Below are 24,985 nucleotides of genomic sequence, written 5' to 3'. Positions count from 1 at the left end.
CTGAAGCATACAATATATGGGGTCAGATTACATCTTTTAAAAGTCTTTCAAACAAGTATCTGGCCCCTTATAATCATATCCAGTATACTTTTTAAGAATAAGGGGAATCTTATACATAAACCAAAATACCAACCAGACAAGGTATTAATTACTTTCCGATTCCTTGAAGCATTTGTGTAGATTCTTTTGTCACTTTGAATTCTATCAAGATTTTTCTAGTTAAGTTACCATCTTATTTATTCACAACCATTCACTAATACTTTTTAGGGTAAATTTTAATAGAAATTAAATCAAAAGTAAGCTTTTTCATTATGAGATTGTGTCTTCTTTGTTTAATATCATAATCTCACCATTTAAATTATGCCTGGAAAATTATAGATATTCAGTTACTATTTGTTGAACAATAAAACACTAAAAGATAGTTGTTGAATGTTATAGGTTTTCTATTAAATCCTATTAAATAATTTGAAAATTCTTCAAATTCTTCAAAGAAAATCAACCCTCAATTTTTTATACTTATGCATAAGTGCTGAACAATACGTTTCCAACTTATCTGCCTTGCAATCACTTTGCAATCTCATTTACTAAGTGAAATAATGGAAGAATGTTTGTTTTCTGTATTCCACAGAATGATATTTTAAATCTCACTTAATCTTAGAACAACTGTATTATTATCCCCATTTTACAAACGAGGAAACAAAATTGTCTGAAGTCACACAGCTACAAGTGACAAAACAGACTCACACATTCCATCTAATTCTAAAACCATATTCTTAATCACTATACTTTTTCATTGACTTTCTTTTTACAAATTAGAAAATATTTATAATTCAAAAATTAATTGAAAATGCTGCAGATTAAGATTTGGGAAGTATAGTTAAAAATAAAATTTGAACCTCAAAACCATATATTAGTAAAGAAATTGATGAAAGTTAATGAATCAAGTATTTTAAGAAATTAGACAAAGAAGAACAAAATAGTCCCCTCCCAAAAATAGGAGAAATAAATAATGATGAATGAAAAAAATAATGAAATAGAAACAAATGTTCAACAGAAAGGTTTAAAAAAATAGTTGATTATTTGAAAGATTAAAAATAGCATAATAAATTTGGCAATTTTTTAATTTAAATGGTCAAGAAAAAGAAAACTCAAGAATGACCAGAAACTGAAATCTAAGGAGACCAAACTATGGACATTAAATTAATAATGGTAGATTATAAACAATTTCATACCAATAAAACTGAAAATTTACATTAATGGGCAAATTCTCAGAAAAAATTAGTGTAACAAAACTGGCTCAAGAAGAACCAGAAAATGCAAGTTTATAACCATTCAAGATACATTGCTAGTAGTAATCTTCTGAGAAGACTCTCAACCCAAATGACTTTATGAGTGCTTTCTTAGTTTCCCGGCTGCTATGGCAAATACTACCTGGTGGGTTCTCTTAAACAATGGAACTGTATTGTCTCATGGCTTTGTTTGCTGGAAGGCTTGCTTTCTCCGGGAGTTCTGAGAGGCTGGCAATCCTTAGGGTTCCTTGGCTTTCTAATCACATGGTCATGTCCTCTCTTTTCTCTAATGGGTTCTGTTGACTTCCAGCTTCCTTCCTTCCCATGACTTTCTCTCTATATATAAAACCAATTAAGACCCTTTGGAGTGAGTTTCTATATGGTGCATTATGGGAACACAGGCTCAGGTACAAAGAAACTTTCCTCAAATGCCCACTTTACTACCTACATGGCACAAAAGGTCCAAAAGAGCAGGGCAAGAGATCCCATCATGGTTTGTCTCCCAGGGAGGGCAAACTGCTCTACTAGGATCAGGGCCAGTGGATGGCAGCTCAGCATGCCCCATTCGTGTTGAGGAGAGAGACACCTGTACTGTCTGAGAGGGTATTTGTACAGCTAAGCGGGAGGGAGCTCTGCCATTGAGAGTACCCACCCTCTTAAGCAGCTGGAGCTGCTTGTTCCCAGTTTCTGGGTTTAAGGTATGGTCAGGCCTTTTCATTAGACCTAACATCTTCACCCAGGCTGCAGAATGGAAATAAATGTATATTCTGCCCACAATAGAAAAGGAAATGGCAGTAGGCTAGAGCTGGGAGATGGCGGCTAAGGTATGTCACTGACTTCCCCAGTAGACCCTTCCTGTTTCATTTGGCCAAACCTTAGCATCTTAAAAAGTTAAACATCTTAAAGTTAACATCTTAAAAAGGTCCTATTTACAATGGGTTCACAATCCCAGAGGCATGGATTAAGATTAAGAAGTTGTTTTTTCTGGGGTACCAATCACAGTTCCACTGTGTGAATCGTTCAAGAAAAAAGTGCCAATGTTTAGGGGCCATGTCAGTTTATAAAAAATGAGGACCGTTTATGAATACATTTTAAATTCATAACTTGAACACCAAAATCTGACAAGGGCAGTGCATCAAAAGTAAATCACTGTACAATATCATTCATGAGCACAGATGCAAAAAATCCTAAACAAAACATTAACAAACTGTATACAGCAATGAATAATAATAATTTAACCATAGAAAATACACCATGGACAAGTCAGGTTTATTCTGAAAATTCAAGGTCATTTTAATTTTTAAAAATCAATGAATGAACAGATTAAAGGAAAAAAATCAAGTGATTATTGGTGTTATTTTGAGGGCCAGGTGAAACAGTGAAGGTAAAAGCTTTTTAGGTTGAACTCTGTTAAAGAATTATTCTTACTGGTTATTCAGGCTACTGTTACCTGCCTCTGTGTTGCTTTTCAAAAGATCCCAAATAATGGATGTTGTGAGAGCTTTGATTAATTTTTTTAATAAGTACTGCCTTAAATTGCACTCAGGCATCTTTCAAATCTAATGGTTTGGAAATCTTGATGAAATAAAAGGGCAAATACTTCAAAATAGGAAGAGGGAAAGGTAAAAGAACACACTGGTGAGCTCCTAATTAGAAAAGCCTATGTAATTTTACTTTTACAAGATTTCTATTTTATTTCTAATAAAAACATCTTTTGAAATGCACCCTTAATATGGAAAGTGCATTTCTCATTTGGGTCAGTACAATATATAGTCATGTTCTGGATATAAAATGCCATTGATTTTACAAGGGGTTATATGCTTGAATCAATTCAGTAGCACTCAATCCAACATGAATAAGAGACAGATTATTTATAGTCCCTCTTTGTAAAATGTAATTTCCCAAGGACTTCAAATGACTTCATAATAATAATCTCATAGAATTTTACAATATCCCGTTAACAATGGATATCATATGAAAGTAGATAACTACCGAATTATTTTGTCTAGTTCATTTTTTGTTTGTGTGTATGGCATTCTCCCTCTCCTCGGGGTTTTAAAACAAATGTGAATTCCCTGTCTGCTTTTCTTATCTAGGCTTTTGTTTCAATAGAATACTGTTTTTAAGATCTTCAGTGTTTTCCTTTTCCTGTTCCTTTCTAATTTCCCATGACTTCTGTGCTATCCAGTGTTTCTCTTGTGAGTTTTGTCAAGACAGTGTGATGTTCAAATAAGAAGATGAGCTTTAAAGTCAGGCAGAACTACAGATCATTTCCTTTGCCACTTGGAGCTGTAGAATTTGAGCATATGAAGAAAATCAGTTTGTTTTTTGGACTATAGAGTAAACATATAGTGCCTTTATTTGTGAGAATTAAATGAGATAATTTTATGTCAAGTGCCTGTAACACTGCCTGGAGCATATAGGCATGCAACAGGACATTTGTGACTTTTCTGGAAGAGTTGCTTTTCTTTTATTCAGCCCACAAGTCCCCAGTTACAGGTTTTGGAAAATGGTCTGTGGACTAACTGGTGTTACATGTTTTTGTATCAGGGTCACTGTACTGTTAGGAGCTTTTGATGCCGTAGAACCTGGATTGTTTGTATGTTACTACAGAGTACTCAGGTAGGTTATAAAAGTGATCATGCACAAGTTAAACTTATTCCGAACTCCAACCAAAAAAAAAGATATCTTAAAAATCATTCTCTGGATCAGAAGATATTAGGAGTAAAGAAATTATGGCAAAACCTACACCATTCATGTAAGAGCAGCCTAAAAGCCTGACCACTGTGCCTAAAAGACTCATTATTAGACACATCATCTAGAAGATTTCTAAATTCTTTGGCTATTTTTATTTTTTATGGCTAATCCCTATGTAGGTCTTCAAAACCTGGTTAACTGTGTTTACATATAGTCCCTTTGAAAACACTAATGCTATATTTTTCTTTTTAAAATTTTTTCTTCTTGTGTGCTTAGCAATTTATTCTCTTTTGTTTCTTTATCCCTTCATATTTAATAATCTGTTATAAGATATCATTTTTATTGAGCCTTTACTGCCTAAAATGCTCCAAAGATTTTATCTACTTTTTGTTAAGTCCACGACTTACTTGTGCTATCTGAAATACTCAAGAATTGCTTTTTCAGCTCATTTGTGCTAATTGTAATATTAGCGCATACTGTACTACCTATATTGGGTATTCAACAAATATTAACTAATGACTGGATGTGTAACTTTTCAAAATGAGATATAAATAAATGGTATTAAGATGTATTAAAGGATATTAGGTACCAGGAATCTTCTATTTTATATAAATTAAGAGATAAGTGCTCTTCTTATAACCATTTGCAGATAAGAAAACTGAAGCAATGAGATTAAGAACTTTCCCAATGTCATTCATTAGTAGGTGGTAAATCTTTTATTCAAACCCAGGGATTTTGAGTTCAGAAATCCCACTCTTTTAACAACTTCATTCTACTACATCCCTAACTTATCTTGACCATTTTTACACGTATCTTAGGTTTAATATAAAAAAGTATTTAAGGGACAATTTCTTGTGTGGCTTTTCAAGCACCATGACATATGATTTCCATAAATATAAGCTATGAACATTTCACTTCCTAGGAATGACACATGTCTTAGTTGCCTTCTTTCCCAGGCCTGTCTGTGCCTCTTCTCCCCTTCCTATAAGGACACATATCGTACTGGATTAAGAGTCCACCCAACTCTTTTGTGACCTCATTTGAACTTGCCTAATTCCATTGGCAATGATCCTAATTCCAAATAAGGTCCCAGTGAATAGTACCAAAGTTTGGAGTTTCAACATATCTTTTGAAGGGGCGTAATTCAACCATAACAGCATATTTTATGTAAACTACAGTTGGTTTGGTTTCAGCAAAACTTATTCTTGAAAACTGTCATCATAGATTCAGCATGCTAGCATAAGAAAAAAAAAAGAAAAACACTTCTAATCTGAAAAAACTTCTGTCTAATCTATTAGACAAAGAAATGTTATGATGTTTTATATGCACAATATATGTGGCTATTTAAAATTATGCATAAAGTAACTTTTAAAAAGTCATTCAGCCTTAAGGAGCAGATTTACTCTGCAGGGTTCCCAAACTAAACTGAGATTATGGTAAACCTTCACTACTAAAATCCAGCCTGCTTTTGAAAACTCAACTCTAGTAGTAGCATTACGTTGTCATTTGCAAGAAAGAAGAAACTAATTTCCCAAATGAAGCTGATTTCAGGAAAGCAGGCAATATACAATTGCTCAAATTGGCATTGGGCCAGAGCAAACGTTGATATTAGTGAAAAATATTAGGCTTTTTAAATAGATAATGGGCCAGAGCAATTTAGGAAATTACCACAAGAAAACCTTCATAAGAGGAAGGATAAAGTGCTTAATATGAAACCTTACAATTTTTTTTCTTGAAAGGCATAGATAAGGCTGAGTGATCACTTTCTAAAGAAAATGACTCCATGGTTTTTATCTGTAATAAAAACCCGCAAGTTAAAATGTCTAAATTATTCACTGTCTGTAATAGCATCTGTCATATACTATTTTCAAAATTAACAGGAAGACTGAAACTGTGATCATGGTAAAGTCATAAATACTTTCACTCATAACTTTGTATTAAATTGAGATGGATACTCTTTGGCAGTTAATTACATTTCTAGAAATCTGTCCTAAGGAGATAATGAAAGATAAGGTCAAATAGTTATGTGCACAAGTGATATTCATTACAGCATTATTTACAATAGCCAAATGTCAAAAACAAACTAAGTGTATAATATAAGGGACCTGATAAAATAAACAATTGTATATACCTAACTACATCAGTACTCTATGCACGAAAATAGCATATTTTAGGAATATTTAAGAATAAGGAAAATAGCTGTCTTTATATCAACTACAAAACTATATATTTATACACACAAAATACATAAAATATTATATAAAATGTATGCATATATTATTTATGTAAAGGAAATTATGGGAAAAGAAATTTTACGTTTTTTTTTTTTGGAAATATTTTTAATTATGGAATTCAGAACTAAAACCAAATTAACTCCCTCTCTGTGCTAAATAAGCCTGTGACAAAACATACATTTTGCTTTTGGGTTTCCTTCTTTGCATTTTTTTGTTTAGCTAAACAATACTGAGAACAAGCGAAGATATCTAAGTTACTTGTACCTGCTCCTGGAAGTTACTTATAAACCAACTAAACAGCTTACTTATCCAAACTAACTGCTTATTCCAAAGACTCACTTCAGGACATGGGCTGCATTTTACCACCATTCCAAAGTTATGACATCAGAAACTGCCTATTTACAGCTAATTCCCTTAACTTGCAAGACCCACTTTGAAATCACTCAGACCAGGTCCCAAGACATATAAATACTCTGTTTTAATTTCCTGCTTAGAGACACTAATAAATTTAGCTTTGCTTCATCTAGCACTTCCTTTGGGCTTCACTTTTCTAACAGTCTTTTAACAGTATCATGGATGATTTTCATTTTCAAACTATTTAACAAGTTTCTTCCCTGAGAATGCATTGTTTTTATTATAAAATGTCCATTAAACAACCAAATGTTATATCTTGTGATTAAATGTGACTCATAATCATGAAATAAGCCATTTATCTTACAGGAATAAGAAACTAATAAGTTTAAGATACATGGAATATTTTTAAACACGTTTTGATTAACTTAAGCAAGTTGACCACTCTGCACTCATTCCTCTGTCAACTGAGAGATAAACTGAATTTTAAAGCAACAAATGGATTTATTTGGGGTCTTAGAATTGCAATTCGGGAGCACAAATTCCTTTAGCAATCTAAACTGTGTCCCATATTGGGGCTCCTAAGCAAAGGGTTTTAAAGAAAAAAGAGATTGCATAAATTGTAAAGAATCAACAATTGAGGGATGTTTGGAGCTTTCCAAATATCCTTCAAGTTAGACAGTGTACTGATTTCTTTACCTTGTATTTGTTTCATGGGTCCAGATATCTTCAGAAACAATGTTGCTTTTGGTTTTGCACACCTTGGCATTTTGTGATATCTGGCTGAGGCATGCCTAAGTGTAACTTCCTTAATGACCTCCTGACTTTAACTCTTTAGCCATAGTAACTGTTTTGTTTTATCTTTTCACACTTCCTCTCTCTCTCTTAGGTTTTCTTTTCTCCATCTTTCTCTCCATCCCCCATCCCCCCACCCCCACCACCCCCACCATCACTTCTGACTCTTTCTCTTCCTTTTCATCGCTAGGAATAAAATAAATGAATGCAGTTGAACTGCTAGCTATTTAAACTGTCTAAAGGGGCACTTGGTACCTATTAAAGGACATAGTGTGTGTATGTCTTTGCTTGATTTTATCCAGGGGTCTAATCACAGGCTATGAAGTATAAATTGATAGTGGGTATATATGTTTGAATTAGTTGAACCGACTAAAATTCGATGAAATAACAGAAAAAAAGATTCACTGCATTGGATCATGGAATTTCATCACACCTATTACTATTATTACATAGTTAGAAAATGTGTATACTTTCTATTCTTGGAGGTAGAGGGGAGGTGAACAAATTTTTAAATTATTTTCGAGAGCAGCACGTATTCAATATACAATATTTTTAAAACAACCCCACACACAAAAGAAGCTCAATAATCCCAATACTTTATTTTTCTCTTCTGGATAGAATATTTAATTTAAAAACGAAAATCTCCCCATTATCCCAGTCCTCATTGACAACTATTACTAACAGGTTTTTTCTTCAGATTTTCTTACACGTATTTTATTTTTTCAAAAAGGGGTCCAATTACACTTTCATCCAGAATATTTGTAGCATAGCGTCCTAGAAATGTGCTGCTAGACCATAGCTAAGCACTTCTTAAATTCTGATAAATGCTATCCCTTCAAAATGGTTGTTCAAATTTATACTCCCACAATCAGAGAATAAGAATGTCAGTTTTCCTAGATTGTGAATAATGCTGTTTACAACTTTTATTGATGTAAGAGTCACAAAAATGGTATTTTATTTTCAATTTTTTTTATTTTTCTGAATATTAGAGATTCGGAGTAGCATGCCTGTGACCATCTGCCATTGATTGCTATTTCACATATTTTTTAAATCTTATAAAGTTTATACCAACATTAAAAATCCTAATATTATTAATATTTAAAAAAAAAAAACTGACATTTCGGCATGTATACACATCCATAATGTCAGCACAGGATTGTTAAAGATTCCACAGGAGACAGAGAGTCCAAAGATTAAGAGATTTATTGAGATGAAGCAGGGAGGAAGCAGGTGGGAGAGTGAAAAGGAGAAAGCAGACAGGAATCGGAAATTGGCTTCCTCCTGGGGAGCCAGCAGGAAGAAAGAGAAATGGCTCCCGCTCCTTGTTCTGGAAGCTGTGTTTTAAAGGGATAGTGACGCCGGGAGGGGAACATGCCCACTAGGTTGGATGAGGGCTTGTAAAAGGTTTATATCTGGATTCTTGGACCTGCCAAGGATGCTGAAGGGTGGGGGCTGAGGTAGGCTCTGCATCAAGAGTTCCTTTTGCTCTTAAAATTTTCTTTCTGAGACCTAAGCCACAGTTTAGTACTGTTAATAAATATTTTTTCAATTAGGTTGAATCATATGAATTGCCATTTTGTCAATTAAAAAATCAATAGATATAGGGAAGTTCAAATGGTTCAAGCTAATGTATTTATCAGAATTTATATGTACAGAGTTAGGGTGAAATAGTTAATATCTGTGCATTTAATTACATTAAACATTTACACCATTCTAACTTGAAGGATATAAAACAATTGTGTTAATTTCTGGATTACATTGATTTGTAAAACAAAATTGGTCTTTGGAAAAAGGAATTATATTCTGGAAGAAAGAACTCATCATATTTTGAGTTATTTCTCATGCATATTATATTCTTCATATAGATCGTTTATTTACTACAAAAATAATTTAAAAGAAATCATTTTTATAGAGTTATTGGGTAGCAAAATGCTTTCTAAAAGTCATAAAATGAAACAGATAATGTTTTTTAAAAGTTATCATCCATAGTTTTATCATCAATTACTACAATGATTAGTTATAAATACTTTCATATTCCTAATGAGAAGCTACCTCAGAATATCTGGCTGAGATTGCCAAACCACTAAAAATCTTTCAGAATATGCATGTATTTTCAAATTAAATAATTCATATTTTAATAACTCCATGTGACCAAATATTAATGTAATTCTGATTTGTATAACTATTTTCAATTTTTTTGAAATATTTATTTTTGAAGAATTATTTTTTTAATAATTATTTTTTAAAATAATTTTTAAAATAATTTTTTTAAATAATTATTTTTTTAAATAATTCTGGCTGAGAAGTCTACACTTAATGCTGTATTTAATTTCAGACTTTATTATTATTTTTTAACTGAATAAAGGAGCACTGTTACTTGATAGAGTCATCCAAGGTTTGTTTTCACACTTCTTTAGTGAGATTTGAGTGCTGTGATTTAATTGCTTCAGTGGTTCATATTTTATAATATAAAAGGGTGATGCCTAATATTATCAAGTAATCCTTAACAATAATTCATAATAGCTGAATGTATATTCCTTCTAATGTAGCAATTCAGTAGTTTACATATGGTTAAAAACAAAACTTAATCTTGTGTAGGTGATTGCTACTCATTATATTTCTACATATTTTATGTTTTTACATAAAATAAAATTATAATTAGTTTTAGGAAATAAACTCATTATATTATTTATTACTAGAGATAACAGTACTAAACTTTTTAAGTGGATAATCTACAGAGTTGTGAGATTTCATTTCAGCAAAAAAAAAATCATTTTGAATTTGTAATTCATTTTCACTTTTGTAAAAGTATTGAGAGCATATTATTTTTACAGCATGGAACATGAGTTCAGAAAGCAGTGATTGTCTCTTTGTCTTTGGTTTCCATTTCTTTTCTTTCTTCAGTAAATATATAAGGAGCACTTGCTACATGCTAGATGCAATGCTAGGAACAAGAGATTTAAAAGAGCTTTCAACCTTCTGGGGAGACTAACAAATAGATAACTACAATGCAGGGTGGAAGCTGGGATAGAGGACATGCATGGATTCTTGACCCATACCAGGATAGTCAGAATATACTTCCTATATAAAGTAATGCTTTGCTGAGCTTCAAGGATGAATAGATATGTACCAGGTTAAGATAAGGGAGCAAGTCATTTTAGGAGGAACAGCATGTGAGAATGTACAGGAAATGAGTGAGAAAACTTGATTACAAATAAATCATATGAAGATAAGGGCTGAAGATATTTATTTTTTTCCAATAAAGTGATTTGCATTCAAAAAAAGTTCCATTTCTCCCCCAAATTCTGATATTTTCAGTTATTTACTCATTCTCCACTGTTCCTCAGTAGTATCATATATCTATATCTTTGCTTGGTCTCATGGTGGGCAGAGTGTACTTCTGTACCCCTGAACAGTGCCCTAGGCATGGGACTTGCTTTGGCTAATGAGGTGTTAGTGAAAATAAAGTTTAAAAAGGCCTGAGGTGTGCTTGTTTCCTCCTCTGCTTTTATCATTGCCATGAGAATAATATAGCCTGAGTAGCTATCTAATCTAAGATGGATATGAGACATTATATCCAACCCTCAGCTCAGGGCAAGCTCAGACATGGCCAGTCTAAATTGGTCCAACCGCAGATAAGCCATAGACACATGAGTGAAAAACACTTATTGTTGTATTCCACTGAAATTTTTGTGTGGTGTTTGTTATCCAGTAGTAGCTGACTAATACACAATTTTCAGTACAAATGCTGTCATTTTGATGGTCACTACAGATTTGCTGAATGAAGGAAAGAACTTAATTCATTATTATAGCTTCTGAGAATTGGATTTATTTAAATTCATGTAAATCAAATCAGATTCTCACTTAATTCCCCTGGAAGTACAAAAACAAATCAAGATTCTAGTGCAGAAAGGCAATATTTGCACCCTGCAGGATGGCATTTCATAATCTAATCTACAATAGGAGGATAAAACTGGCAACTCCAATCAATTGATTAATCTTAAACCTGTGGAGGTTACAGATGCTGGCATGGTGGCCTAACCTGATAACAGACATAAGAATCTGACCAGCTAAAGCAATGATTAAAATAGTTGATGGCTCATCTTACAGCAAGACTGCTTTCTGGAAAAAAAATAACACAGCTTGTTGCCTCTACAGCACCTTACTAGTCAGCCCAGATATCGCCAGCCTGTCAGCACCATCAGTAGTAGCTAGAGACTTTGACTTCCTAATATGCAATAGAAATCCTGAATTTTCAGCTCTTTAAAAAACGAAATAAACAAAAAAAGTGCTTCCCAATTTTCCTTCCTGGAGATATATCCTTCAATGTTGCCCCCGCCCCGCGCACCCGCCCCCCAGCTGTTCAAAATTCTTAATTTAACAAACAGAAATTCTTAGGTAAAGTGGATGTTCAGTAAGTGGTATTTTTGTTGCTGTTATTAGAGTGGTCTGAGAGTTGTGAGAGCTTTTTTTTTATTTTTCTTGTATGTTTTTTTTTTTAATACCAATGATCTTTCCTGCTTGATCTGCCACTAGTTTCCCAAGCCACCATACGATTTTATTTTTCCTTATCTCTGTTCATGTTGTTCCCTTTACTAAAGAATGCCTTTCCCCCAGGAAATGACTTTTCTTTTCAATATTCTGCTCACATGCCTCCTCCTCTCTGCCACCTTCCCACACCAAACCCTAGCTGCCTAGTGCACTCTCTGCATTCCCACATCCCTCTCTTTGCTCCTATTAGCAATTCATGTGGCTCTCCTGATTCCTTTTCTTACAGCTTTTATAGTTCACCATGGAATGAGTGGTGGCGGTGGCATAGACAAATGGGAAAGGAGCAGGCATGAGGAGAGGCCATGTATTACTCATGTTATGTTCCCTGAACATAACTCATTTCTCTTCCTATTGTGCAGCGGTGTTCAGTGTGAGACTCTAAAGAAAGGGGAAAAACAGTCATAAAAGAGTTCCTTCTCTCTCTTTCCCCCACCCCCTCTCTCCCTTTCTTTCTCTCTCACCCCATCATTAGAATCTGCCCTGTAGTTCCAAGGGGTTGGGAAAAGCAAAAAAATTGGAAATTTCTAATCTGGAAAATGTTAGTTTTTCTCATTTTTGAAGTATTTAATTTGTTTGCTTATTTTGAAAAATAGGTCTTATTTATGACATGGAGCCTTCCATATTAATATCATTTTCTGAAATAAATTTAGGAAAATATTAAGCTGCGTCCAGAAGCTTGAATTTCTTACAATCAATTTGTTTTTTAAGTGGAGATTCAGTTTACCTTGGGAATAGTCTCCACATTATATTGATTTTTACTTCATCCTTATTTTGGAAAATCATTCTACATGTTGAGAACTACTGTGTGAATAAATTCTAGGTACGTAATTTTCAAAATTAGTGATAGCATTCTGATATCTAGAGATGAAATGAAAGAAATGTTAGTTAACCTAAATTAATTTCTGCCTTTGTATTTGCATCATGTAAAAATGAATGGATATATTTTCTTCAAATTTGGAATAAACGTGTGGGATGTTCTGATTTAAAATACTGGCTAGTGGCTAACACTATTATCACTTAGGGAACTTTACGAGGCACCTCCAAGTGTAAAGTTATCATCTTCTGCAATAAATAAAATTGAGGTTCAGGGAGAGGCCCACAGGCCTGCTAAACACGGCAGATGCCTCAAATGCATGATGCCATTTGGAGAATGCAACCTACTTTCCAACAGGAGCTCCAAGTAGAACTCAGGAGGGGAGCCACCCTCCACGTAAGTAGGTTGCTTCTCATATTGGCAATGGTGGGTAGCAATTGGTAAACTGTTTATTATAAATGGTTTGTTATATTCCCAAACAATTGAAATATATATTTCAGAAAGAAGATGCATAATTAGATTTAAATGAATGATGTTTGTTAGCAGGAAATTTACTAGAGAGCCATATCTGGATATTTGCAGGAAATTCAGCAAGAAATATTAAGCACACGTGGCAGAATATGTTACACATTTTCCAAAATCAACAATTGTTTTGCTTTTGGTAGTAAAGATTTATTTTTTCCAATTTTACTATTAAAAAAAAGTCCTACATATAACTGAACTTAACTACTTAGACCACTGCTCTTATGTCATTGATTAATCTAGTTCTTCGTTTCATGGATAAAAATGTGCTGAGTCTACATCTTGTATTTAGAATAACCTTTGGACATGTTAACACTTGCCTGTTTTTATAAGATGCACAGAGAATTAGTGTACTGAAATTTAAGCTTGGATAGGAAATAAATTAGTGAGTTGATGCTATTTTTTATAGTATAATTACATTCCATCCATTAATGTTAAGCAGTGAACTTGACAATCAGACAGATGAGGATTTAGCTCCCAGCTTAGACATACACACAGGGAACACCAGACATATGTTTGGTATTGTACTTTGTGCCTCAGTTTCTCATCAGTAAAACTAGGTGACTAGTACCTCTCTTGTGGAGCTATAATCAGAACAATTTGGAGTCGGTAGTGTAAAAAATGGTAGCACAGTGCCTGGAACAGCACACTCATTGAATGCCTTTTATTGTCAGTATTGATATGTTTTAAAAATAACCCACTTATTTTTTTTGCACTGCTGTATTTTCTAATTGTGTTATTTTCTGATAGCATAGCTTAAAAAATAAAGTATTTTATACATTTTTTTGTTCTCATCTGCTCTTTCATTTATTTCCTAGTACAATCCATTCAAGAAGAATATATTATTTGCCTCAATCTAATACAAATCATTCTAGTTTCTTACATAGCAAGTTAAAAATTTATTGAACCACGCACCCATTTAATATTCAGCTCTCTTACTCCAACTTTTCCCATATTGTTCTTCACCGTTTTTATTTTTGCTACAAATATTTTAAAAATTCTTACTTCTACTGTTATGTTATTCCAAATGATAGTAACTCTAGTGGAATATGTTTCCTAAGTCCCCCAAGGAAGGAGAATCCTGAGCTGGAAAATTGCAGATATAAGTAAAAAATGGAATGGTGGGAAGTGGGCCCAAGAAAAAGTGTGGAAGTATTTTTGATGTCACCTAAAAATACTGGTATATTACATTACATTTATGTATTTAAGTTAGTATTATTGAATGGAGGATTTGGTTCTACTCTTGTGATGGATAGGATGATATTTAGTTTAGAAATTTGGTTTATGATTGAGAAAATGTCTACCAGTAATCCTAAATTACCAGATAAAGTAAGTATTCCATTTCCTCTCCATAAAGCAATTCGATATTGAGAACATTTGGGCAATAAGCTCAATAGGGGGAAAGGAAATGCCCATGTAGAAACTGGTCTGATATTCACAGGAGTTAGGCAGGAAACAAATAGTGAATTGTTGGTGAGCAAAGTGCTGAGAAAGAAGGTTCAGAAGTAAGTAGAACCAAATTACTCTGGGTCTGGCATCAGGACAGAAAGGCTTGACCTCCAGTCAATAGTCAATCCATTCTTTCTGACACCTTGTCCTTTAAAATGGCTTAACAAAGAGATAAAAAATATAATGTGATTCCTTTTGACCAGAGTAGGGGTATATCATTTAGGACTGACAGTGGTGAAGAAAGATACAAAAAAAAGCAACTTGTGGCATGTTGACATATGTCTTGGCTAAGAGAAGTCATCTGTCCTTTGTCTGACTTTAGAAAAGCGTCTTTTATGCTGTTGTATGACACCTCTGTCCATAAAACTGTCTTTTTTATCCTTTATTTTTAGCTACCCATTTATTTCATAATATTATCTTGTGTAAATCATGTTTACTATTCCCTCTGTTTAGAGAACCACATAGTACCTAAGTTTGCTGTCAAACAAACTGGCCATGTGATCTTGGGGAAATTATCATCCTTCTCTAAGTTTCTTGAGATGTAATGTAGTTTCATGGGGTATGGTAGGGGGTTGCACATGAGATCAAGGATGAGAAAGAAACTAGCACAGTGTTGGGCGTACAGTCCTTTGTACTGGGTACTCTAAATCTGTGACATTAAATAAATCTTCAAAGGTCTCACTTTTGGAGCTGGAATTTATATATTTTAGGAACTGTTCATTGTCTCAGCAACATACTCTGGTATGTGATTTTTATTAAACAGTATGATGACTGATATAAATTAAAACTTTACAATCTTTCTTTTTACAGCTATGTGATATTATTAATGTCAAACCCTGAAGATAAGAGTGCTGGAATCCTGGAAAGATAACAAACATATGTTGTAATGCTCTTTCCCAAATTAAAGAAGGATTTCCTTTGAGGTTTCTATCACCAGAGAACATAGACATCCTGGGTAGTTTTTTGGTTTGTTTGTTTCTCTGCCTCTTTACCTGGATCTCTCTGGACGCTTTCATTGTTGTGTCATTTTATAATTCTACTCTGTTCTTTCCCAGAAGAGTAAGTAAGAGAATGATTTTTTTTTCTTTTGGTATTGTCCCTGGGTTTCTTGAAATTCTCTGTTTCAAAGTTTATTTGCAAATTAGAAGTAAAGTAACTTCATTATTCTTTTTCTGCATTGGCAATAGCCTCTAGCATTGCTGCCTCTTTTCAGTGGGATAATAGTACAACGTGGCAAAATGCTCTTCTTTCCTCCTTTTATTTGGTTCTTCTTATATGAATAAAGCTGGAGATTTATATTTTACCAAACCCAGTGTAATTCTTTAATCATAAATGTTTTTAGGCAAATTCCACTTAACATCAGCCTAAAGTATAATATATAAAGCTGTAAAAATAGTTCTATGAACATTGATATTTGTTGAACACAAATTATTAAAGATGTTGAAGACAGATTAGAAATCAGAGAGGGTTAGGAGTGATTCTTTCGCTTATAGAGGCAAATAATACAGATACACTTCGAATTAAAAAGGACGTAGGTTCTTCCTAAATTCCTTGTAAGTTGAGTCAAATTTTAGTCATAAAATTTCCATGCCTAGTTGAATCAATGAGTTCACTATTTTAAATTCTCTGCACTGTCTCTTTTTTGAATGCTGGGAAATAACTTTCAAAATGTAAACGATCACCCCTAATAGCTCTGTTTCATTAATCTAGATTTTATTTTTCTGGACAGCCTCCATTCCTACTTGTTTGAAAGGGGTTTAAAATGTCAATTGTTGTTCAGGGCTGTTGGCACTGGATTTGTGCTTCTTTGTGACACTAACTGGGACTGGCTAAAAGGCAGCCCTGTTCTGTTAGGGATACAAAAGTCCGTAGAGGAAGGATTCTTCCCAGGAGGAACAAATTGGGATGGAAAAATGTGATCAGTTCCTCCTCATTTAAACCTTAGAAATAATTATAAGAAGGATGTGCAGGATTTTATCTTCCTTGGGCCTTTCACCAAAATGCTCCGCTTCTTATATTTTAAATGATTATGTCCTTGATTTATGTTAAGCTGGTACTGAATTGTGTGAAACATCAACTATTAAAAATCCTCCCTTTGCCAATATTAATCATTTTGTACTGGGCACCACCAATTGCTCATTTGCAATGAAAAAATACCAAGTTTCCTTTTTTGTATGTTACCATTTAGGCCAAGGGAAAGTCATGATGTTTTTGTGGTTTTTTAATCTCCATTCACTGATATATCTGATCTTATATTTCTATGAGTAATAATAGATATTATACCCCCACCACACCCCCCAAAAAAGGCTTTTTAAAAGCCTAGTAGGACAAAACAAACATCTGAAAAAGTAGGTCGTATGTAATTTTATAGTGCCAGCACATCCAGATTTAGTTCTGTAGATTTGCAGATCCCCTGCCCTCAGTACAATATATAAATTAGTATCGCCATTTTACTTCTCTATTTTGTAAAATTCAAGTAGGAGTTTATCTGACTTCAAAGACTAGTTTTCCACTGCCTTATACTACATCCCCTAAACTTTTTATAACCTGCATATGTGATGGCAGTCCCATTTAGTACATATGTATTTATTTCATAGAATTTCCATCAGCAGGCTTAAAGAACCTGAGTTAGTTGATTTTTATTTGGCATTTATGGTCCTAGTAACCAGACAGATAGTACCAAATGCCTTAATGTAATCATCTGCAATTCCATTTTCTAACTATTCAGGCACATATTAGCTGCTGGGTACAAAAATCTTCGCGATTAAAATGAACCATTAGAATTTTATAAGTTGATATAACCAGCATATTATTCTTATAATAGAAAACATAGACAAATACTGTGCATTGGTGGCACAAAATCAAATAGATGTTTATAGGAATTGAAAAGCAGACATGTACTTGTTTTCTAAAATATGTAATAGTCAAAAGTGTCAGTTAAATTCAAACCCAGCTACTCTGATTCCAAAAGAAGCCAGCCCGTGTGATTGAGGTCATTCTCTAATCTACATCCTCATTTGCATCATACAGGCTTTACATTTCTTCGTTGACCACACATTTTAAAGCTGAAAAAAGTTTCTCTGGGAAACCTAACCTGAGACATGACAGTAACAGCTATTCCCTATAGCAAAGGAAAGTGGTCCGTCAATGATATTGCTGGGAAAAATGTTCTAAAAGTAAAGCTGCTGCAAATTTCAGTTTCAAACCTTTAAACCCTGAATGTTTAGCTGAATACTCACTACTAAAATATCCTTGCTGTCAATAATAAACAATAAAAATAATCTTTACTACTCAAGTGTTAAAGGAATTTTTAAAACTACTCAAGTATTTTTTCATGATGTTTCCCAAAGTGTCACTTAATGAGCCCGTTTTTGTTGTATCTGTCAGCATATTTCAATTTTATACCTAATGTGAAGATGCTCTGCCAAACTGTTGGTTTTCTGTATGTTTCAGTGATTGCTTATTTCCATTTCAAACAAGTTAAATCCACAAGTGTCATAAAATATTCCTAAAATATGTGATTCTCTACTCTGTTAATGCTTTTCTTGGAACAGTCCAAGAACTACACTCGTCTAATGATATCAAGAATAGTTTGGTGCTTTGTTCTTTTGTTTCCATAGTTGTTTACAAACCTTCTCTAAGGGACAATACAAATGCTTTTAAAAGCACAATTTTAAATTTATTGAATTTCTCTCAATAATGTCTAGGCAGACCATGTATAATTGAATCACCCCATTAAAAATAATACAGCATGCATTTTAAATGGCTCATCTTTTTTGTAGGTGAATTTCAACATTAGGAAGTCATTTTTTATTTAATTTAAGCGCATATTATTTTTTCAAGTTGTTTTGTGAGTAAGTGAAGTACAAGCAAAGGACATTCTTCTCCAGTAAATCATGTTTGCCATTTGGTGCCTTCCCAAAGGCCCAGACCTTTAAAAAAAAAGTTTGGCCATGCTTAAAAGACAGAATGATTTGGGTGAAGATAAAAGTTAATTAAAGCTGAAATGACAATCCTTTGCACAGATTTTGGTTCCTTTAGGCTACTGGCCTTCATCTAATTTTTGTTTGTTAGCCAAATCTTACTATTATGATGCCTGTCAATTTTGTCAGGCAGTCTGGCTGTTTATAGTAACTTGAGGCTGAAATGTGCTAACAGGAAAATGAAAGAGCTCATATTTTTTCCAAAACACTTTGGTGTTTTACAAATGCCAAAGAATAACTCACCTACTGAGAGCAAGTGGCATACTGAGCTGATTCCATCCATTCTTAGAAAGAAGCAGTTAATTTGGGGTTACTCCTGAAACCTAGCAGACTAAGCCAAATTATTGTCTCAAAAAAATATATATCCATAAAAAGAGATTTTAGTACAGGAATTCCATTTTAAGAATATTTTCATGGTATTTTAAGTTCTGAGATGCAGGAAGGTTCAGAATTACTAGGAAAACTGCTTTATTTTGATGCATTTTAAAATGTACCATAGGAGGGAAATGGGCATAGTATTGTAATCTTTGTGTTTTTAAGAAACACATGAAGGTCTGGGTCACAAAAAGCATGGTGAAAGCAGTGTGGGATTATAAATGCATTGCTGCTACAGTGTTAGATAAATCATGAGTTATGTATCCATCATAATATTCAACAGTGCTAATCTGCATACACAAACAGATGTCTCATTTAGAATATTGTGTTTTCTCTTTTGAACAAAGAAATAGCAACTATTCTCTTATGCTTTGTCTGTTGAGTTCTTTGAAAAAATTAGAGCCTTTTGAACATCAAACTTTCCATATACAAAATCAAAGTTACTGTAGATAGCTGCTGAGGGATCACTATCTATTATACATAAATTCAGCTTTCACTTCAGCCATACAACGATTTAAAGTACAGCCAGCATTATTATTATACTCCTTTAATCAGCACAGTTAGATTAAATAATTTGCATAAAGTCATACAACATGACTGTATTTTATGTTGGATTCTATCTACAACTAGTTTTAGAAAAGATATTAATTAGGTGGACCACATTTGGTACAGTTATTAAATGAGGCGAGTGGAAAGGGGAGTCTAACTTTCCAGTTTCTAAGTTAGAAAAAGTATAATATTGAATGAATTAAGTTTACAGTTTTGTTTAACTGTCAAAAAACAGCAATCATTTATCATATGCTTAATATATACAAAACACCATGCTAGCAACAGTGGCCAAATATAAAGATTAAAAAGCTGCAAAGAACCTGTCTGCCAACACCTCCTGATCTAGTGGAGGAGAGAGAAATAGGTTGTAATTACAAGCAGAATGTAAATTGAGACAGCAAGTGCTTCTGGTCAAATGTACTAATAAAGATGTGCTGGATTTGCCCTTTTGCCTGAGACATCAGAAACAAATATAGGAAACAACAGTTTGATTTAACTGGACATCTGACAGCAAAGGACAATCATGTCAGAGAGATGGAAAATAAATAAGATAAGCCTCACATTTGCCCCAGCTTTACCTGCCTTAAGAGAGTTTCCAGGCTGTGTTGTAGGAAGGAGACAAACAGGAGTAGCCTGGTCAACTTTCTGAGTTGAGAAGACAAAGTTGAAGGTCTGGAGAGCCCAAGGTAGCTAAGGATTCTAAAACAAAGTACTAGAGAGAGAAAAGAGCTACACAGACTGAATCCCCAAAATCTGAAGAATACCGATCTTCACACGTATGTGAATAAATACCTGAGATTAGGGGGAAAGTACACCCAAAAGGATGAGTTGCAAAAGTGTCCAGGGTTCACACCACTGAGAATAGTCCCTGTTCCCAACTGTCGTACTGGAAAACATCATTCATTATTAATGTTATATTAAGTGGAGTACACACAAGGGTCTTACTTAATAGTGAGGAATAATTATCTCTAAACTGAGTACTGCTCTGGTCTCATCCAACTAATATTGTAAGCAAGACTGGAAAGTAAAAACTTCTCAAATAATTAAACTGCATCCCAGAACAAAACTCAAGAATCTTCATATGAATACAAATATATCCAACACCCAAAAGGTAAAGTTCATGATGTATGATATCCAGTCAAAAATACCAGGCAGTATCCAGCAATACTGTCTTTCAAAAATAAAATCAGAATTAAGACATTCCAAGATAAACAAAGCTGAGGGGTTTCATCACCACAAGACAAGCCCTACAAGAAATACTGAAGGTAGTTCTGGGGGTTAAAAGGAAAGGACAATAGACAATTGAACAAAGCCACATGAAGAAAAAGATCTTTGGCAAACATAATGACATGGGTAAATATAAATACCAGTACTATTGTATATTTGATTTGTAATTCCACTTTTACTTCTTACAGGATCTAAAAGACAAATGCATAAAATACAATGATAAATCAATGGCTCTGGACTCATAATGTTTAAATATATAATTTGTGAGAACAACATAAAGGAGGGATGACAGAGAGGGATATCGGAACATCGTTTAGATATGCTATTAGAATTAAGTTGGTAGCAAAGCAAACAAAATTATTATAGATTTAAGATGTTAAATTTAAGCTCCATGATTACCACAAAGAAACTATCAGAGGCTATGCAAACTCATAGAGACAGGCAGTAGAATACAGGTTTCCAGGGGTGGGAAGCCGGGGCAAGGGGGAATTAATGCAAAATGACTTTGAGGTTTCTATTTGAGGTGAAAGGAATTTGAGTATAATGGATGGTGGTGAAGGTACTGCAACATCGTGAATGTGATTAATCCCACCAAATGGTGCTTAGAAGGATTGGGATGGGAAGACATATGTTGTACTATGTTTCCATAGTTAAATAGGAGGAGAAACGAAGAGATAATGGCAATTAAATGCAATACCTGATACTGGATGGGATCTCAGAATGGAGACAAAAAAGCTCAAGGGACACTATTGGTACCTTAAAGGGCATCTTGAACTTGATAATTGCACTTAAGATGATTACATAAGTGAATATTCTTGCTCATTGGAAGTAAACATGGAAGCATTATGTTTTCAAGGTATATAATGTGTGAACATGCATTCAAATGTTCAGAAAATGATAGATTGAGTAGGTAGGTAAATAGATGGATGATAGATAAAAAGAAAACAGGGAGGGGATAATAGGATAATATGGCAAAGGTGATAAAATGTTAAAATTGGTGGATCTAGGGGTGAGGTATGCTGGAGTTCTCTATGGGGTTTTATTATTATTTTTGCAACTGTCCTGTAAGTTTGAAATTATTTCAAAATAAAAAGTTAAAAAAAAAAAATACCAGGTATGCAAAGAAGTAGAAAAACATGACAAATAATAAAAGGAAAAAATAGATTAATTAAAACTGATCCTAAATTGACTCAGATGTTAGAGTTAACAAACAAGAACATTAAAACTGTTGTTACTACTACATTCCCCTTGTTTGAAATGTTAAGCACATACATGGAAGATATTTAAATCCAAATATTTACCTGTAAATATAAAGTGTGAGACAAAACATTAATTGAATATAAATAATGGCAGAGGGGACATTGCAGAAGAAAAGATTAGTGAACTTGCAGACATAACAACAGAAACTTCCAAAAGAAAGTACAGGAAGAGAACAAAAGTGTATAAAACACCAGTGAGCTGTGAGAAAATTTTAAGAGGCCAAATATATGTATAATTGGAGTTCACAAAGGGGAGGGATGGAAAAATAATTGAAAAATTATGGCACAAAGAACATCAGAAAAAATATCTTAAGGAACGTCATAATCAAACTTATCAAAACGAACAATAAAGAGGAAATTTCAAATGCAGCCAGAGAAAAGGGGCAAATACATAAGTGTAGTAACATCCGAAGTAAGGCATACAAGAAGACAATGGAGCAATTTTTAAAGACCTGAAAGAAAAAAGAAAAAAAAAGTCAGATTAGAATTCTTTAACTAGAAAGTAGGCGGAGGAGTTCCGAGGAACAAGTCGCTGTGCTTGAGGCATCTTCTTGACCTCTTAGAGTAGAGCGCAGCAGGTCCGCGCGGAAGTTGCCACGTCGCCGCAGGGGTCATGGTGCTCACTTCACCAGCAGTAGTATTAGTTCATCTGCTTCCGATGTTTACACAGGGAAGAAGATACGAAATGAAGATCTAATGAAGTATGGCTGACCTGAAGATATTTGTTTTCATGTGGACAAACTCTCTTCGGCTCATGTATACCTTCGATTACATAATGGGGAGAAGCTAGAAGGCATTCCAAAGGAAATGTTGAGGGACTGAGCACATCTTGGGAAGGCCAATAGCATTCAAGGCTGCGAAATGACCAGTGTTTATGTGGTTATACCCCGTGGTCTAACCTGAAGAAAATAGCTGACGCGGAGGTGGGACAGATAGGCTTTCACTGACAAAGGATGTTACAGTTGCGACAGGGGAGAAGAAAGTAAATGAGATACTAAATCAATTAGAAAAGACCAAAACGGAGCGGTTCCCAGACCCAGCAGCAGAGAAAGAATGTCGAGATCGTGAGGAGAGGAATGAAAAAAATAAAGCCCTCATTCAGGAAATGAAAAAGAGAGAAAAAGAAGAAAAGAAGAGAAAAATGAATGAACTTAGAAGCTATTCATCATTAATGAAAGTTAAGAATATGTCTTCAAATCAGGATGGCAATGATTCAGATGAATTCATGTGAATGAAGAAAAGGACCTTTTAAAGGTGTGAATTTAGGGACAGTTGCAGACATTCTGATTTCAGCTATAGTCTGAATTACAAAAAACAACCAAAATTCTGCCTTCATTCTACTAAATATTAATTGCAGAGATTTTTTCAAGTCCCCTTTTTGCTGATAGGAAATTATATATATTCACACTATATATATATATATATATATATATATACACACACACACACACACATTATAAGTTTTGACAAACAGGCAAACATATATATATATATATGCATATATATAAAATAGTTGGACTTGAACTCTGTAGATATATAATATAGTTGGACTTGAAAACAGCATATAATTTTAGGAAAGTGAAAATATTTTGCCAGAACATCTCTGGGTACCTCATGAAAGTTGACTGCCTTCGTTCTTGAGATAGGCACTAGAAAGAATCATCTCTGAAAAGTATTTCTATTAACGTGGTCTTTCCCTGAAAACAGATGTTTTTTGAAAAGCTTTTCATATTCTTAAAATATCTTCTCCTATGTTAAAAAGATTGTGTTGGTGGGCAATATATGTGAGTTTCCCTTCCCCCGAACACCTGATTTCCTGATTAGAAAAAAGAAGCATATGATTTTGAAGATGATAGTGGTATTTTCAGAAGATTGCCAGTTTCAATGTCCATATACCATCGTGTTGTCTTAGTCTATTAGCTTTGTCATCCTCAGGCTTTCAGCTTGTCCTTTCTTCTTACTTTTAACATATTTAAAGAAATAATCAGTGTTAAAAAAGTTGTGTCTTATGAAAGTTTTTACCTGAGCACCAAGTAACCCAAGCCACATATGTTACAACTTCCAGGCTCTGGAGTCGTTTCTCAGCCCTGAGGCAGGGAAATAGAGTGGATGCTCATTTCACTTTGGAAATGTAGGTTACTTGATTTTTGTCTTGGAATACACCTTGAAACAGAAGTCCACATTGCAATTATGATCTTAGAAAGAATTAAGCATTTTGTTAGCCAGCCAAATTTGCTTACTTACCTTGAAATAAGGTTTATTTTTAATTGAAACATGAGTTTAGATTTCTCAGTTGTAGACTCAGTTATTGCAGATGTAACATTAGTACTGATTTGAATGACCAGCTATCCAGTGTGATTCAGAATAGAAGATACAGTTTTCTTGCAGATTGCAAAGCAACCCCTCTATAAGAGACAAAACAAAACAGTGAAAGGGAAGCAGAACAAAGCTTGCAGGATAGAAAGGACACAAATTCATATTTAACCGCAGTCAGAGCTCTGCATGCAGCATTCTTATTGTATTCTAAATCCCGCAAAAATCTCCTGCAAGAAATATTCAACCTATAGCAGCACTTTCATAGTGTGGATAGAACCAAAGGACTTAAGTGTTTCAATATATCCCAAGTTGGTCTGTAGAGCTGAACTGGAAAATTCCTTCAAGGGATTTTGAAGGAATTATGGAAGATGACTTCAGAGATTAGTGACTGTGTGTGTATGTTTGTGTGTGTGTCTAATGATATTCAGCCTGGCATTCTGCGATTTAAAAAAATTGTAATAAATTATCAGTTTTTATTTTGAAGGAGAAAAAAATAGACTATACCCATAAAAGATCTTTCAAAACTGAAGATGAAAAAGCACTTTTTCATATATGCAAAAGCTGAAATAATTTA

The 24,985-nt window shown here is 33.9% G+C and overlaps 1 protein-coding gene and 1 pseudogene across 4 annotated transcripts in view; both read left to right on the top strand.

The window, feature by feature from the left end:
- Positions 1–23,407, top strand: part of LOC143682306 (coiled-coil domain-containing protein 25-like) — a 46,290-nt pseudogene extending 22,883 nt beyond the window's left edge.
- KHDRBS2 (KH RNA binding domain containing, signal transduction associated 2) overlaps positions 1–24,985 on the top strand; it is a 616,081-nt gene that overhangs the window by 485,363 nt on the left and 105,733 nt on the right. The gene's annotated exons all lie outside the window — the stretch shown is intronic.

The sequence above is a fragment of the Tamandua tetradactyla genome, chromosome 5 (genome assembly GCF_023851605.1).
Source record: "Tamandua tetradactyla isolate mTamTet1 chromosome 5, mTamTet1.pri, whole genome shotgun sequence".
Lineage (NCBI taxonomy): Eukaryota > Metazoa > Chordata > Mammalia > Pilosa > Myrmecophagidae > Tamandua > Tamandua tetradactyla.
Note: the sequence above shows the minus strand (reverse complement) of the source record. Positions and strands in the feature narration are given on the sequence as shown.